This window comes from Palaemon carinicauda, unplaced genomic scaffold (genome assembly GCF_036898095.1).
Source record: "Palaemon carinicauda isolate YSFRI2023 unplaced genomic scaffold, ASM3689809v2 scaffold741, whole genome shotgun sequence".
NCBI lineage: Eukaryota > Metazoa > Arthropoda > Malacostraca > Decapoda > Palaemonidae > Palaemon > Palaemon carinicauda.
Genome location: NW_027172029.1, coordinates 22,501 through 39,256, shown reverse-complemented (window position 1 = coordinate 39,256; position 16,756 = coordinate 22,501). Strand labels below are relative to the sequence as shown.

The 16,756-nt window shown below is 40.4% G+C and overlaps 1 long non-coding RNA gene across 4 annotated transcripts in view; it reads right to left on the bottom strand.

Moving 5' to 3' along the window:
- Positions 1 to 16,756, bottom strand: part of LOC137637439 (uncharacterized) — a 52,468-nt gene that overhangs the window by 35,587 nt on the left and 125 nt on the right. The gene's annotated exons all lie outside the window — the stretch shown is intronic.

Sequence of the window (16,756 nt, the reverse complement as noted above, 5' to 3'; positions counted from 1 at the left end):
TTAGAACCTGAGAGATGAGCCCAATTATATATATCGTTAAAACATATTATTTGTTAAAGGAAAAAAACTGAAAGATTTCCCAAATAAAAAGTTCCTTTATTAGAATTAAAACCATTTAAGCTAAGAAAGAATGAACAAAACGCTAGAATCGGTTTACTCTTACTGCAACGTGAAACCGTAAATACTCTCTCTCTATCGTAACGATAAGAGCGCAAGTTGAACGTTCTGAACGTCAACAACTGCGGAGACAAAACAAAACGTTAGTTCAACTTTGAAAACAGTACGAGACTATCAAAGAAATTCTTTCAAAAACATTAAAATTAAAATAGCATAAAATCTTAACAGGAAAAACGATATGACGAGCTCAATGTTAATTAACTTCGGTTCCAAGTAATGACCGCCTACTATTAGGAAAGGTCGCATATAAACAAACATAAAAATTAATTTTATAAGTTTATAATAAAAGGAAGTTAATCGAAGAGGCCTATAAAAGGCGGAGAGATATAAAATAAATCTATAACTTTGTTAAGCAAAATTAAGAAAGAGAGTCTAAACTCTCTTCGACACCAACACTTCCGTCTAAGGGAAGGGTCGGCCATTTAAAAGTGAAAGAGAGTTCATACTCTCTTCGTCACCATAATTAAATCAAATTAATTCCAAAAGCTTGCTAAGCTAATGAAAAAGCTTCCTGAATAGCGAAGGCTAAACTCTAGAGCAAATACATCACCAAATCGTGAACAATAACTCCAGAATCAACAGCGTATCCAAGTAGGTCTAGCCGATGGCACGACAGAGGAAAAATTGAGTTCTTGTTGACAAGAAGTACTTGAGTACCTGCTCACAGATGGCGCTGTTGTGTACACCCCCACCTGTATAGCGATCGCTGGCGTATCCCGACCGTAGATTTCTGTCGGGCAACAGAGTTGACAGCTACATGATCATCGGGTAAGATTAATATTGAAAAAGAATAAATACCACTGTGACATATGCTACTTGTTCACACTCTTTTCTGCAGCGCCACTAATCAAAACTCCACAGAGATGCTGCAACAGTAATTCCTCTTATTCAATGGTATATACGGCCAGGTAGCATTATAGTCAGTGAAGAGTGGGCCGCATACATGACAAATCCGTAGATAATTTGTATTTTTCCTAACAATACAAACCTTTAGCTATTTATTAGGGGTATTACTTTCTGTGAAACTGAAAGGATGAGCCATTAAAATTTTAGTGAGGGATAACTACCCATCCCGCTAGTTAGCGGGGGGTAGATTGCTACCACTCACACACCTGTGATTTCGCTCAATTTGCTTGGAGGTAAGACTTCAAGGGCGATAGGGTTGGCAAGTAAGTTTGTATAAATAGCTAAAGGTTTGTATCGTTAAGAAAAATGCAAATCATCTATCTACGAATTTATCATTTGTTCCGTAACTGGAATTCAAACCTACGCTATTTATTAGGGGTGATTCACCAATTAGGAGGGTGGACGTCCCTGCCAATCCGGCTTTTTGGCTTTACATGGGGGCTCCTTGTATCGAATATGTTGGTACCAAATATAAGTAGTTCCTACACCTCGCTAAACCTTGCTATGCAAGGTCTGCGGCCTATGTAAGCTGTGTGTTGAGATAAGCAGTGACTGTCAAGGTGAAAGTTATTCTGAGACTTTGAAGGGAAAACTGTTGGACCAAGACTTTCCCACTACCACTTCGCCAGGGTATGGGGACACAACAGTATTGACACAATACTAGGTACACAAGGGAGTGTGCTTTACCCGCAGTGGTTGAGGTCAGCTTGTGCAGAGGATCCAGGCTGCTGCTTTCCTCATAAGAGGGGAGGATGAAGAAAAGAAAAAGAGCCATTCATACCTTTTCATTCATGCAGACTGAAACCAGGTAACAATGCCCTCAACCTTCTGCTACTTGTCCAATAAGGGTCACATCTTGCAGGAAGTTGTGAAAGTCTCCTGGAGCATTCACACCCTTGCTTATAGAACCTTCATCACTGAGTAATCTGCTTTGAAGGGCTGTCGTGGGTCGACGTTGCAAAGAATTATGGATTGTGTCAAAAAAAAAAAAAAAAAAAAAAAAAAAAAAAAAAAAAAAAGCTAGGTTTGGATGTTATGAAAAATATTTAAGCAAGTTTCAAATTTGTTTATTAAGTTTTTTTATATAGCCCTTAAGTAGCCCCCCAGAATACCTTGATATGACAAATTCGAAGATAATTTGTATTTTTCCTAACCATACAAACCTTAGCTATTTACATTGGATTTACCTTTTAGCGCAGCTGAAATGACGAGCCAATAGTTTTAACGAGGGTTAATTACCCCCGCGCTAGTTAGCGGGGGTTAGGGGAAGGGTAGCTTGCTACCCCTCCCCCCCCCCACACCCCGGTGACTTGCTTCACTTCACTTAGTGGTAGGACTTGACTTGGGGGTCACGGATGGCGGGCACATATGTGTAAATAGCTAAGGTTTGTATGGGTAGGAAAAATACAAATTATCTTCGAATTGTCATTTGTTCCGTAACCGAAATACAAACCACGCTATTTACATTGGGTGACTTACCCCTTAGGAAGGGTGGAAAGTCCCCAGCCTTACTGACTTCGGCTTGCCCGGGGGCTCGATCCCTCAGTGAGCAGCACTAGAGAGACGGAGCCCCTGTACCTCACAAGTTCCCAGCATCGCTAGGAACGAGTGGCCTACATAAGCAGTGTGTGGAGGAGAGTGTGACTCGTCCTATGAAGTTGACCTTGAGACCTTCAGATAGGAATTCTAGGATAGGACGTTCCCAATACCACCTCGTCAGGGTATGGGAGACGCAACAGTATTAAGCTTAATACTAGGAGCACAAAGAAGCATGGGTTACCTGCAGAGGTCGAGGTCAGCTATGCGAGGACCAGGATGCTGCTTCCCCTAGAGAGGGGAGAATGAAGAAAGAAGTAAGGGTCAGACATACTCTTTCATTCACGCAGACTAAGACCGGGTAACAACGCCCTCAATCTACTGCTACTTGTCCAGCGAGTTTTACCCAATTGGGTAAAACTCGCTGGTAAGAGACTGATGTCTCGCCAGGTAAATCCTCGGACAGCTGGTAGCGGTCAGGTTCCAATTTCTTTTATGGGCTCTTGTGACATGGTTGGTTTCGACCTGGCCTTTCATTAGAAGGGGCTAGCGTTCGATCCCAGGTATGAGGTAGAAATTTATTTCTATTTGAACACGATGTTGTGTTGATATTAATCCATATTGACTCATTAGGGGTAATTTGAATGAATTACTACCAATTGTGTCACGTGGTGGCCCGGGAAATTGGGTAAAACTCGCTGGTAAGAGACTGATGTCTCGCCAGGTAAATCCTCGGACAGCTGGTAGCGGTCAGGTTCCAATTTCTTTTATGGGCTCTCGTGACATGGTTGGTTTCGACCTGGCCTTTCATTAGAAGGGGCTAGCGTTCGATCCCAGGTATGACGTAGAAATTTATTTCTATTTGAACACGATGTTGTGTTGATATTAATCCATATTGACTCATTAGGGGTAATTTGAATGAATTACTACCAATTGTGTCACGTGGTGGCCCGGGAAATTGGGTAAAACTCGCTGGTAAGAGACTGATGTCTCGCCAGGTAAATCCTCGGACAGCTGGTAGCGGTCAGGTTCCAATTTCTTTTATAGGCTCTCGTGACATGGTTGGTTTCGACCTGGACTTTCATTAGAAGGGGCTAGCGTTCGATCCCAGGTATGAGGTAGAAATTTATTTATTTATATATATATATATATATATATATATATATATATATATATATATATATATATATATATATATATATATATATATATATATATATATATTTTTATATATATATATATATATATATATATATATATATATATATATATATATATATATTTTTATATATATATATATATATATATATATATATATATATATATATATATATATATATATATATATATATATATATATATATATATATATATAAATACATCACCTTGTTTTGTTACAGCTTTTATAGTTTATATGGGAAATATTTATTCTAATGTTATAACTGTTCTTAATACATTCTATTTTTCCTTCTTCCCTTTCCTCACAGGGCTATTTTTCCTGTTGGAGCCCCTGGACTTATAAGCATCCTGCTTTCCCAGCTAGGGTTGTAGCTTAGCAAGTAATAATAAAAATAATAATGATAATAAATGTATAAATTAGAGAGAGAGAGAGAGAGAGAGAGAGAGAGAGAGAGAGAGAGAGAGAGAGAGAGAGAGAGAGAGAGAGAGAGAGACTATTGCCTCAAACAAAAGACCCGCCGGACAGTAACAGCATACGTCAAATATAATTTCATCTTTTCCAAAATACAAAACCAGTGGGAATAAAAGAAATATTTTTTTAGCCTCAGATATACGAAAAGGGATAAAGCAGAAGACGTAAAAGTGGTCAAAAAAAAAAAAAAAAAAAAAAAAAAAAAAAAAAAAAAAAAAAAAGTGGGGGGAGAGGTGAGTATAAAGAAAATTCTGTTTTGTCGGTTATAGGCCTAAGGGAATCAGGCAAGTTATGCCCATACCGCTTTTCAAGTTTAATCAATACTTGGCCGAACCGCTCACACACACACACACACACACGAACAACATACATACGAACAAACACCAAACAGGCTTTAAAAAACACATCAATACGAGATTTTTGCAATAATAGCACTTAAACAGCTGTTAACTTTCAAGTTTTTTTTAACAGGATATGTTAGATATCTATATTATTATTATTATTATTAATTGCTAAGCTACAACCCTAGTTGGAAAAGCAGAATTCTATAAGCCCAGGGGCTCCAACAGGGAAAATAGCCCAATGAGGAATGAAACAAGGAAAAATAAAATATCTTAAGAGCAGTAACATCAGAATAAAAATCTCCTATATAAACTATAAAAACTTAACAAAACAAGAGGAAGAGAAATAAGATAGACTAGCGGGTGCCCGACTGTACCCTCAAGCAAGAGACACCTGTTTTGGAATCTTTTGATCAGTCATACAGTACAACAATAGATCCCTTTCTTTGGTTACGGCTCTTTCTCCTCAGCCTACACAAACACCGAATAGTCTGGCCTATTATTTACATATTCCCCTCTGTCCTCATACACCTGACAGCACTAGGATTACAAAAAAAATCTTCTTCACTCAAGGGCTAGAGTTCTCTTGCTTGAGGATACACTCAGGCACACTATTCTGCTTCCTTTCCTGACTGGGCTATTTCCCCTGTTGGAACCCATGGGCTTATGGCATCCTGATCTTCTAATGGGGTTTTAGCTTAGCTAATAGTAGTAGTAGTATTAGTAGTAGTAGTAGTAGTAGTAGTAGTAGTAATAACAAAAATATTTTAGTTTTCTTTGTTTCCTTTCCTTACTGGGCTATTTTCCCAGTTGGAGCCCATGGGCTTATAGCATTCTGCTCTTCCAATAGGGTTTTAGCTTAGCTAGTAGTAGTTGTAATAATAATAATATGATAATAATAACAATAATAATAATAATAATATAACTATGAAATTAAAGATATTTATATGTATACTAAAACTATAATGTTAAAGAAATCAATGTAAATTTGCACAATCATATAGAAACGGTCCCGAACTACTTTCCCAGGACAAACGTTTCTGATGTCAGATTTGGAAATTTGGCAACGTTTATTAATATTCAAAAGAGAAGATTTACAAGTCCAAAGAGTCAAAACTTGCGTTCACCGAGATATCTTAAGACCAAGCAAGAATTTATCTATTAAATGGAAATTAGCAATTTATGATTCTTACTCCAATTAACAATAAATAATAATAATTACTATTATTATTAATTGCTAAGCTATAGCCCTAGTTCGAAAAGCAGGATGCTATAAGCCCAGGGGCTGCAACAGGGAAAATAGCCTAGTGAGGAAAGGAAACAAGGAAAAATTAAATATTTTAAGAACAGTAACATTAAAACAAATATCTTCTATATAAATCTTATAAGCCATATTTTCGTTTATCGGGTAGAGTTCGTAAATTATTACAATTTTTCTAACTATTTCAACTTCAGTAAGAGCAAGTTCTGATCATTTATAATAAAAATAATGCATTAAAAATAATTTCATAACAAAATAGCTCCCAAAAGAACAGAACAGTTTGAAGAAAGTTTTAAACACATCTCTCTCTCTCTCTCTGTCTCTGTCTCTCAAAAGAACAGAAGTCTGAAGAAAGTTTTAAATCCATCTCTCTCTCTCTCTCAGAGAACAGAACAATGAAGAAAATTTTAAACCATCTCACTCTCTCTCTCTCTCTCTCTCTCTTTCAAAGGAACAGAAGTCTGAAGAATGTTCAAACCCACCTCTCTCTCTCTCTCTCTCATACGGAAGCCAAATCGAACAAGTAGAATTCACTCTGCAAAAATATCAAGGTCATACAACTTGCTACAACCGAGATCAACATCTTTCCCGTTACGTCAGCTATAAAAGCGAAACTCAGCAATATTCCAATGATGCAATCGCCTCTAGGGATTAGTGTCACTAGGCTCTGCTTATCATGCAAGTTTGCATTTGAGTCATTCACTGTAGAGGGCATACTATTAAAAAAATATATTAGTAAATAAAATAAACATAAAAAAAAATAAAAAAACGGCCGTGTGAAAAATATTTTTATAGAACTGTCCTTGTAAAAAAAAAGATTATAGAACTGTCCTTGTAAAAAAAAATATAGAACTGTCCTTGTAAAAAAAAAAGATTATAGAACTGTTCTTGTAAAAAAAGATTATAGAACTATCCTTGTAAAATAAAAAAAGATTATAGAACTATCCTTGTAAAAAAAAGATTATAGAACTGTCCTGGTAAAAAAAAAGATTATAGAAATGTCCTTGTAAAAAAAGAATATAGAACTGTCCTTGTAAAAAAAAAAAAGATTACAGAACTATCCTCGTAAAATAAAAAAAAAGATTATAGAACTGTCCTTGTAAAATAATAATAATAAAAAATATTATAGAACTGTTCTTGTAAAAAAAAGATTAAAGAACTGTCCTTGTGAAAGAAAATTATAGATCTGTCCTTAGAAAAGAAAGATTATAGAACTGTCCTTGTAAAAAAAAAAGAAAAAAAGATTATAGAACTGTCCTTGTAAAAAAAAGAAAAAAAGATTATAGAACTGTCCTTGTAAAAAAAAAGAAAAAAAAGATTATAGAACTGTCCTTGTAAAAAAAAAGAAAAAAAAAAAGATTTTAGAACTGTCCTTGTAAAAAAAAGAAAAAAAAAGATTATAGAACTGTCCTTGTAAAAAAAAAAAGAAAAAAAAGATTATAGAACTGTCCTTGTAAAAAAAAAGAAAAAAAGATTATAGAACTGTCTTGTAAAAAAGAAAAGAAAAAAAAGATTATAGAACTGTCCTTGTAAAAAAAAGGAAAAAAAAAGATTTTAGAACTGTCCTTGTAAAATAAAAGAAAAAAAAGATTATAGAACTGTCCTTGTAAAAAAAAGAAAAATAAGATTATAGAACTGTCCTTGTAAAAAAAAGATTATAGAACTGTCCTTGTAAAAAAAAAGAAAAAAAAGATTATAGAACTGTCCTTGTAAAAAAAAAAAAAAGATTATAGAACTGTCCTTGTAAAAAAAAAGAAAAAAAAAAGATTATAGAACTGTCCATGTAAAAAAAAAGAAAAAAAAAAGATTATAGAACTGTCCTTGTAATAAAAAGAAAAAAAAAAGATTATAGAACTGTCCTCGTAAAAAAAAGAAAAAAAAAAAAGATTATAGAACTGTCCTTGTAAAAAAAAAAAGATTATAGAACTGTCCTTGTAATAAAAAGAAAAAAAAAAGATTATAGAACTGTCCTCGTAAAAAAAGAAAAAAAAAAGAAAAAAAAAAGATTATAGAACCGTCCTTGTAAAAAAAAAAGAAAAAAAAGATTATAGAACTGTCCTTGCAATAAAAAGAAAAAAAAGAATATAGAACTGTCCTCGTAAAAAAGAAAAAAAAAGAGTATAGAACTGTCCTTGTAAAAAAAAAAAAAAAAATGTTATTTTCATTAGTAAAATAAATTTTTGAATATACTTACCCGGTGATCATATAGCTGTCAGCTCTGCTGCCCGACAGAAAAAACCTACGGACGGAATACGCCAGCGATCGCTATACAGGTGGGGGTGTACATCAACAGCGCCATCTGTCGAGTAGGTACTCGAGTACTTGATGTCAACACAGAACCAATTTTCTCCTCGGTTCATTGGGGAGGAAGGGTGGGTCCTTTAATTTATGATCACCGGGTAAGTATATTCAAAAATTTATTTTACTAATGAAAATAACATTTTTCAATATTAACCTTACCCGGTGATCATATAGCTGATTCACACCCAGGGGGGTGGGTAGAGACCAGCATATATGTTAACATTAAGAGCTAAGTATTCCGTATTTCATTTTAGCAGTTATTCAAAATAACAAACATAAAATTAATAAGTACCTGGTAAGGAAGTCGACTTGAACAATTACTCTGCCTTTTTAAGTACGTCTTCCTTACTGAGCCTCGCGATCCTCACAGGATGCTGAGCGACTCCTAGGAGCTGAAGTATGAAGGGTTGCAACCCATACTAAAGGACCTCATCAAAACCTCTAATCTAGGCGCTTCTCAAGAAAGAATTTGACCACCCGCCAAATCAACCAGGATGCGAAAGGCTTCTTAGCCTTCCTTACAACCCAAAAAACAACAATAAAAAACATTTCAAGAGAAAGATTAAAAAAGGTTATGGGATTATGGGAATGTAGTGGTTGAGCCCTCACCTACTACTGCACTCGCTGCTACGAATGGTCCCAGGGTGTAGCAGTTCTCGTAAAGAGACTGGACATCTTTAAGGTAAAATGATGCGAACACTGACTTGCTTCTCCAATAGGTTGCATCCATTACACTCTGCAGAGATCTGTTTTGTTTGAAGGCCACTGAAGTCGCGACAGCTCTAACTTCATGTGTCCTTACCTTCAGCAAAGCATGGTCCTCCTCATTCAGATGGGAATGAGCTTCTCGAATCAAAAGTCTGATATTATAAGAAACTGCATTCTTCGACATAGGTAAAGAAGGTTTCTTAATGGCGCACCATAAAGCTTCTGACTGGCCACGTAATGGTTTAGTACGTTTCAAATAGTACTCAAGAGCTCTTACAGGGCATAGTACTCTTTCTTGTTCATTTCCAACCAAATTGGAAAGGCTTGGAATCTCGAACGATTTGGGCCAAGGACGAGAAGGAAGTTCGTTTTTGGCAAAAAAACCAAGCTGTAAGGAACATGTAGCCGTTTCAGATGTAAATCCAATGTTCCTGCTGAAGGCGTGAATCTCACTGACTCTTTTAGCTATTGCTAAGCAGACGAGGAAAAGAGTCTTCAAAGTGAGATCTTTAAAAGAGGCTGATTGAAGTGGTTCGAACCTTGCTGACATAAGGAACCTTAGTACCACGTCTAAGTTCCAACCTGGTGTGGCCAACCGACGCTCCTTCGAGGTCTCAAAAGACTTAAGGAGGTCCTGTAGATCTTTGTTGTTGGAAAGATCTAAGCCTCTGTGACGGAAGACTGTTGCCAACATGCTTCTGTAACCCTTGATCGTGGGAGCTGAAAGGGATCTTTCCTTCCTTAGGTATAAAAGGAAGTCAGCTATCTGAGTTACAGAGGTACTGGTTGAGGATACTGATTTTGACTTGCACCAGCTTCGGAAGACTTCCCACTTCGACTGGTAGACTTTGAGAGTGGATGTCCTCCTTGCTCTAGCAATCGCTCTGGCTGCCTCCTTCGAAAAGCCTCTAGCTCTCGAGAGTCTTTCGATAGTCTGAAGGCAGTCAGACGAAGAGCGTGGAGGCTTGGGTGTACCTTCTTTACATGCGGCTGACGCAGAAGGTCCACTCTTAGAGGAAGTGTTCTGGGAACGTCTACTAGCCATTGCAGTACCTCGGTGAACCATTCTCTCGCGGGCCAGAGGGGAGCAACCAACGTCAACCTTGTCCCTTCGTGAGAGGCGAACTTCTGCAGAACTCTGTTGACAATCTTGAACGGGGGGAACGCATAAAGGTCTAGATGGGACCAATCCAGAAGAAAAGCATCTATGTGAACTGCTGCTGGGTCCGGAATCGGTGAGCAATAAATTGGGAGCCTCTTGGTCATCGAGGTTGCGAACAGATCTATGGTAGGCTGACCCCATAAGGCCCATAGTCTGTTGCAAACATTCTTGTGAAGGGTCCACTCTGTTGGGATGATTTGACCCTTCCGGCTGAGGCGGTCTGCCATGACATTCATGTCGCCTTGAATGAACCTCGTTACTAGGGATATGTTTCGATCTCTTGACCAGGTGAGGAGGTCCCTTGCGATCTCGTACAACGTCATCGAATGAGTCCCTCCTTGCTTGGAGATGTACGCCAAGGCTGTGGTGTTGTCGGAGTTCACCTCCACCACCTTGCCTAGAAGGAGGGACTTGAAGCTTCTCAAGGCCAGATGAACTGCCAGTAGCTCCTTGCAGTTGATGTGCAGCGTTCGTTGATCCGCATTCCACGTGCCCGAGCATTCCCGACCGTCCAATGTCGCACCCCAGCCCGTGTCCGATGCGTCCGAGAAGAGAAGGAGGTCGGGGGTCTGAACAGCCAGTGGCAGACCCTCCTTGAGGAAAATGTTGTTCTTCCACCAAGTCAGTGAAGACTTCATCTTCTCGGAAATAGGAACCGAGACCGCTTCTAGCGTCTTGTCCTTTCTCCAGTGAGCAGCTAGGTGAAACTGAAGGGGTCGGAGGTGGAGTCTCCCTAACGCGATGAACTGGTCCAGTGATGAAAGCGTCCCTATCAGACTCATCCACTGTCTGACTGAACATCGGTCCTTCTTCAGCATGGACTGGATGAATTCTTGGGCTTGACTGATTCTGGGGGCCGACGGAAAAGCCCGAAAAGCTTGACTCTGAATCTCCATTCCTAGGTATACTATAGTTTGGGATGGGACGAGTTGGGACTTTTCCAAATTGACCAGGAGACCCAATTCCTTGGTCAGATCTAGAGTCCACTGTAGATTCTCCAGACAGCGACGACTTGACGAAGCTCTTAAAAGCCAGTCGTCCAAATAGAGGGAGGCTCTGATGTTTGCTAAATGCAGGAATTTGGCAATATTCCTCATCAGTTTGGTAAAAACTAGAGGTGCCGTGCTTAGGCCAAAGCACAGGGCTTGGAACTGGTATACAACCTTCCCGAAAACGAACCTTAGAAAAGGTTGGGAATCTGGGTGGATGGGGACGTGAAAGTAAGCGTCCTTTAGGTCTAACGAGACCATCCAGTCTTCCTTCCTGACCGATGCTAGAACTGACTTTGTCGTCTCCATGGTGAACGTCTGCTTTGTGACAAAGACATTCAGAGCACTGACGTCTAGCACCGGTCTCCACCCTCCTGTCTTCTTCGGCACTAAGAAGAGGCGATTGTAGAAGCCCGGGGATTGATGGTCCCGGACTATGACTACCGCTCCCTTTTGTAGTAAGAGAGACACCTCTTGCTGTAAAGCTTATCTCTTGTCCTCCTCTCTGTACCTGGGAGAGAGGTCGATGGGAGTTGTTGCTAGAGGGGGGTTGCGCAAGAATGGAATCCTGTACCCCTCCCTGAGTAACTTCACAGACTGTGCGTCTGCGCCCCTGTTCTCCCAGGCCTGCCAGTAGTTCTTGAGCCTGGCTCCCACTGCTGTCTGAAGAAGGTGGCAGTCAGACTCTGCCTCTAGAGGACTTGGAACCCTTCTTCTTGCTCCCACGTTGACTTCCGGCACGAGCACCTCCTCTGCTGGAGGCTCTGCCACGAAAGGGCGGAATGAACCTTGACGCTGGAGTGTCCATCCTGGGTCTAGGCACGGAGGGTAAAGGGGTGGCTTTGCGTGCGGATGACGCCACCAGGTCATGAGTGTCTTTCTGGATCAAGGAGGCGGCAATCTCCTTGATCAACTCTTCAGGGAAGAGACACTTCGAGAGGGGAGCAAACATAAGCTCCGACTTTTGACATGGGGTGACTCCAGCTGACAAGAAGGAGCAAAGGTGATCCCACTTCTTGAGGACCCCGGACACGAAAGAAGCCGCAAGCTCACTAGAACCATCCCGAATGGCTTTGTCCATGCAGGACATAATGAGAATGGAAGTTTCCTTATCAGAAGGGGAGGTCTTCCTGCTCAACGCTCCCAAACACCAGTCCAAGAAGTTAAAGACTTCGAATGCACGGAAAACTCCCTTCATAAGATGGTCCATATCCGAAGGAGTCCAGCAAATCTTGGAGCGTCTCATAGCCAGCCTGCGGGGAGAGTCTACCAGGCTTGAGAAGTCACCCTGGGCAGAGGCAGGAACTCCCAAGCCGAGAACTTCTCCCGTGGCATACCAGACGCTAGATCTGGAAGCAAGCTTGGCCGGGGGAAACATGAAGGATGTCTTCCCAAGTTGCTTTTTGGACTGCAACCTTTCTCCCAGTACCCTTAAAGCTCTCTTGGACGAGCGAGCGAGTACGAGCTTCGTAAAGGCAGGTGCTGCTGACTGCATGCCTAAAGCGAACTCAGAGGGAGGTGAGCGTGGTGCTGCAGACACAAACTGATCCGGATATAAATCCTTGAACAGCGCAAGCACTTTCCTAAAGTCTAAGGATGGAGGCGTGGTCTTGGGTTCATCGATGTCCGAGTGTTGGTCGTCAAGATGTGCAGCTTCGTCATCATCAGAGATTCCATCGTCTGAATGTTGAGGAGGAAGAGGCAACGGAGTAGGTAAGAGCTGGACGGCTGAGTCCGGCAGCACGGGTGCATGCGTGGCTGCACTGGACCCAACGTCATGCCACTGTTGGTCAGTCTGAGAACTGGCAACAACCATAGCTGAGTGGGTGCGCAAAGCGTCTACTCCCGACTGTGGAAGGATAGCGGAGACCACCGTGGGTTGCGGAGGCTGACGCACTGCGTCAAAACACGGCAGCTTAACTCCACCCTCCTGTTGTTGTGGTAGCTCACGAACGGCAACGGAGGGTTCTGTGCGTCTGTGAACGTCAGCATGCGTCTGGCAGGGTCGACTGCGCATGGGTGGAGGAGCTCTCACAGCTGGAGTGTGGGAGCAGGCAGCCTCAGCGTCTGCTGGGCGCACAACCGTGGTAGGTTGTAGGCTAACGGGTGCAGCGTCAACCTTCTCCGTACGAAACTCCTGCATAACAGCAGCTAACTGAGTCTGCATAGACTGCACCAAAGACCACTTAGGGTCTACAAACGCGGGTGCGGCAACAGACGGAGTTACTGTCTGTTGTGACTTAGGGTCTACAACAGCGGGTGCGGCAACAGACTGAGTTACTGCCTGTTGCGGTACCACTTTGCCTCTCTTAGGAGGTGTGCAGTCGTCGGAGGACTGCAGCGAGTCCGAACTGACCCAGTGGCTACACCTGGGCCGTTGGACTTGCTCGGAAGGGACCTTACGTTTAAGAGGCCGTGAGACCTTGGTCCATCGATTCTGTCGAGAAACCTCTTCCGCAGACGAGGAATGAACGGGCTCACTCGTCTTCTTGTGGGTGGGACGATCAAGGAAAGATACGTCCGAAACCACGGAGGGAACGTCTGTCCGCTGATTAAAGCCTGTCGAACCCTTTGGTCGTACGACATTGCTTCTCCCCTGGGCTTGGGAGCTTGCAAGAGGTCCCGGACTGGGAGGACGACAGGCACGAACAGACGCACCCTCATGCGTAACACTGACACTTTTCACTGCACTGACACTCACTTCACTTCCCACTGCACTTTTACCTTTCAACTCCCTGACATCAGCCATGAGTTGATTGCGGTCATTCGCCAATGACTCGACTCTCTCACCTAGAGCCTGTATGGCACGCATCATATCTGCCATTGAAGGTTGATGAGAGCTAGCAGGGGGGTCGGGTGCAACCACTACAGGGGAAGGAATAGGTTGTGGGGCATGGGGAGAGGAAAAATCAATTGAGCGAGACGAACTCCTCCTGATCCTATCCTTCTCTAGCCTACGTGCATATTTAAGGAATTCTTGAAAATCGAATTCCGAAAGCCCAACGCATTCCTCACATCGATCTTCCAATTGACAGGCTTTACCCCTACAATTGGAACAAATGGTGTGCGGATCGATAGAGGCCTTCGGAAGACGCCTTGAACAGTCCCTAGCGCTACACTTCCTGTACTTGGGGACTTGAGAAGGGTCAGACATCTTGAATTAGTCAAAGGGGGGAATTCAAAATCTATCCAAGTCATCAACAAATAATCCAAAATCCAACAAAAGAATGCAAGGAAGTATTGAAGATAACTTCTGCACAGCGATAGCTAATAACCAGAAATGAATACTTCACCAAATAACGTGAAAATCAATCCAGAAAACAAGAGCGTTTTCAGTAGGTCTTGCCGGTGGCACGACAGAGAGAAAATTGGTTCTGTGTTGACATCGAGTACTTGAGTACCTACTCGACAGATGGCGCTGTTGATGTACACCCCCACCTGTATAGCGATCGCTGGCGTATTCCGTCCGTAGGTTTTTTCTGTCGGGCAGCAGAGCTGACAGCTATATGATCACCGGGTAAGGTTAATATTGAAAAATGAGTCTAACACAGGCAGTTTTCCCTGATTGTGAAAAAGTTGCGTGTATCAAACCTGTGTATAAAGGAAAAGGTGATGCAGACAATTTAAGTTCATATAGGCCAATATCAAATCTGTCATATTTTTCGAAAATTATTGAAACTGCTGTACACGAACAAACCTGGAAATATCTGAAAAAATCTTATGTCATACCTGATGATCAATCTGCATACAGAGAAAATTACTCCACAGAAACAACAATATTAGCGATAAAAAATGACATAACAGAAATTATAACAAATGGCAAGTGTTGCATTCTTGTAATGCTTGATCTAAGTGCAGCATTTGATACTGTAGACATACATATCTGATGGAAGACCTTAAAGCTGTGGGCATCGTAGAACGAGCACACGACTGGTTTGTGAGTTATCTTGAAAAGCGCAAAGTTAAAGTAGTAATATCAAATGTTGAATCTGAGACAAGAAGACTAACCAAACGGGTGCCTCAAGGCAGTGTACTAGGTCCTCTCCTGTTTGAAATTTACACGATTGAACTGGCAAATATACTTGAAACTCACAGAGTTAAGTTTAAAATATACGCTGATGATACACAATTCTATTTCCCAATAGAATCAGTTGATGAAGCTAAAAGAAAGAAACATGAAATAATGAATGACATTAAGGCTTGGATGTTAACAAAAAAGCTCAAGCTCAATGAAGACAAAAGTGAATGTATTATTTTTGGAAATGAAAAAGATATAAAAAGAATCGAATGCTTCCAAAGAATTGAAATAGGTCAATCGATCATTGACCTAAAGAAATCTGTCAGGAATCTTGGAGTAATCATGGATGATAGACTGACAATGAACGAACATATAAATAACATGGTAAGAAATTGTAACTATCAAATTAGAAACATAGCATTTATTAGTAAATACTTAGATGAAAAACCTATGGCCATACTCATTTATCACCACATATTTTCAAGAATTGATTACTGCAACTCACTGTTCTATGGCTTACCAAATTATCAGCTGAAGAAAATTCAGAGAGTACAAAACAGAGCCGCCAGATTAATAAAAGGACTACACAATAGGGAAAGAAATACCCCTGCACTAATCAAGTTACACTGGCTACCAGTAAAAGCGAGAATTGAATACAAGCTACTCTTACTAACGTTTAAGATACTGAACCAAAATATCTAAAAGAATGCCTGAATAAACTAAAACTAGGAACAAATGTTAACACAAGACACATGAGTGACAAACATAGGCTATCTGAACCAAGAACAAATAGTAAATTTGGTGAAAGGGCTTTTAGCTACTGTGCGCCTAGACATTATAATAAACTACCAACTGAAATGAAGGACCTAAAGGGAGAAATTGAATTTAAGAAGAAACTAAAGACATTACTTTTCACAAGATCATATGATTTGGAAGATGCTACAATCAAAGAATTGTATAAGTTATAATGAAAATGTTTCGTTAGATGATTAATATGGACCCGCCCGAGAAGTAGTTCACTCGACTTCAGTGGAGGGTTGGATTTAAACCCAAAACAAGTAAACAAGTAAGATTTGAGAACAAAGCCCTCAGAAGGATATTGGGAGTTAAATGGCAGTGCAGGATTGGAAATGATTAGAAATGAAACTACAAGAGAGATTACTCAAGTGCCAAATGTGGATGAGATCATGGTCAGGGATAGATGGAGATGGTTGGATTTAAACCCAAAACATGTAACAAGTAAGAACGAAAGGCAGAGGTTTTGTAGTACGACGGCCACGGCTTACTCAGCCTAGAAAATAGGAAGGAAATTCCGATTTCCTATGTATGCAGGAGGTCAAATCCGTCTTTATACAAAGCCAAAGGCAGTACAATGTGATTTTCCATTCATAACTTAAGATATTTTACAACCGATCTGTTTTTACAAATTACAAAGGCATTTTCAATATCACATTGAACGCTAATTAAATTATATTCTAATCTCCATCTTCAGACATAAAACTCAAATTGGTGGTGCCAACCAAGAATATAAAATATATTTCAATAAATAACAGTAATTATTGCGATAAATTAACTAAAATATTAACTATTCATCCCCTTTCATGGCGGCCATAAAGTTCAGACAAAATGTGAGTCTTCGAAAGTTTCGATCATAATTCATTTATTATATCAATTTGAGGCTCAATTATATTCAATAATATGACCTC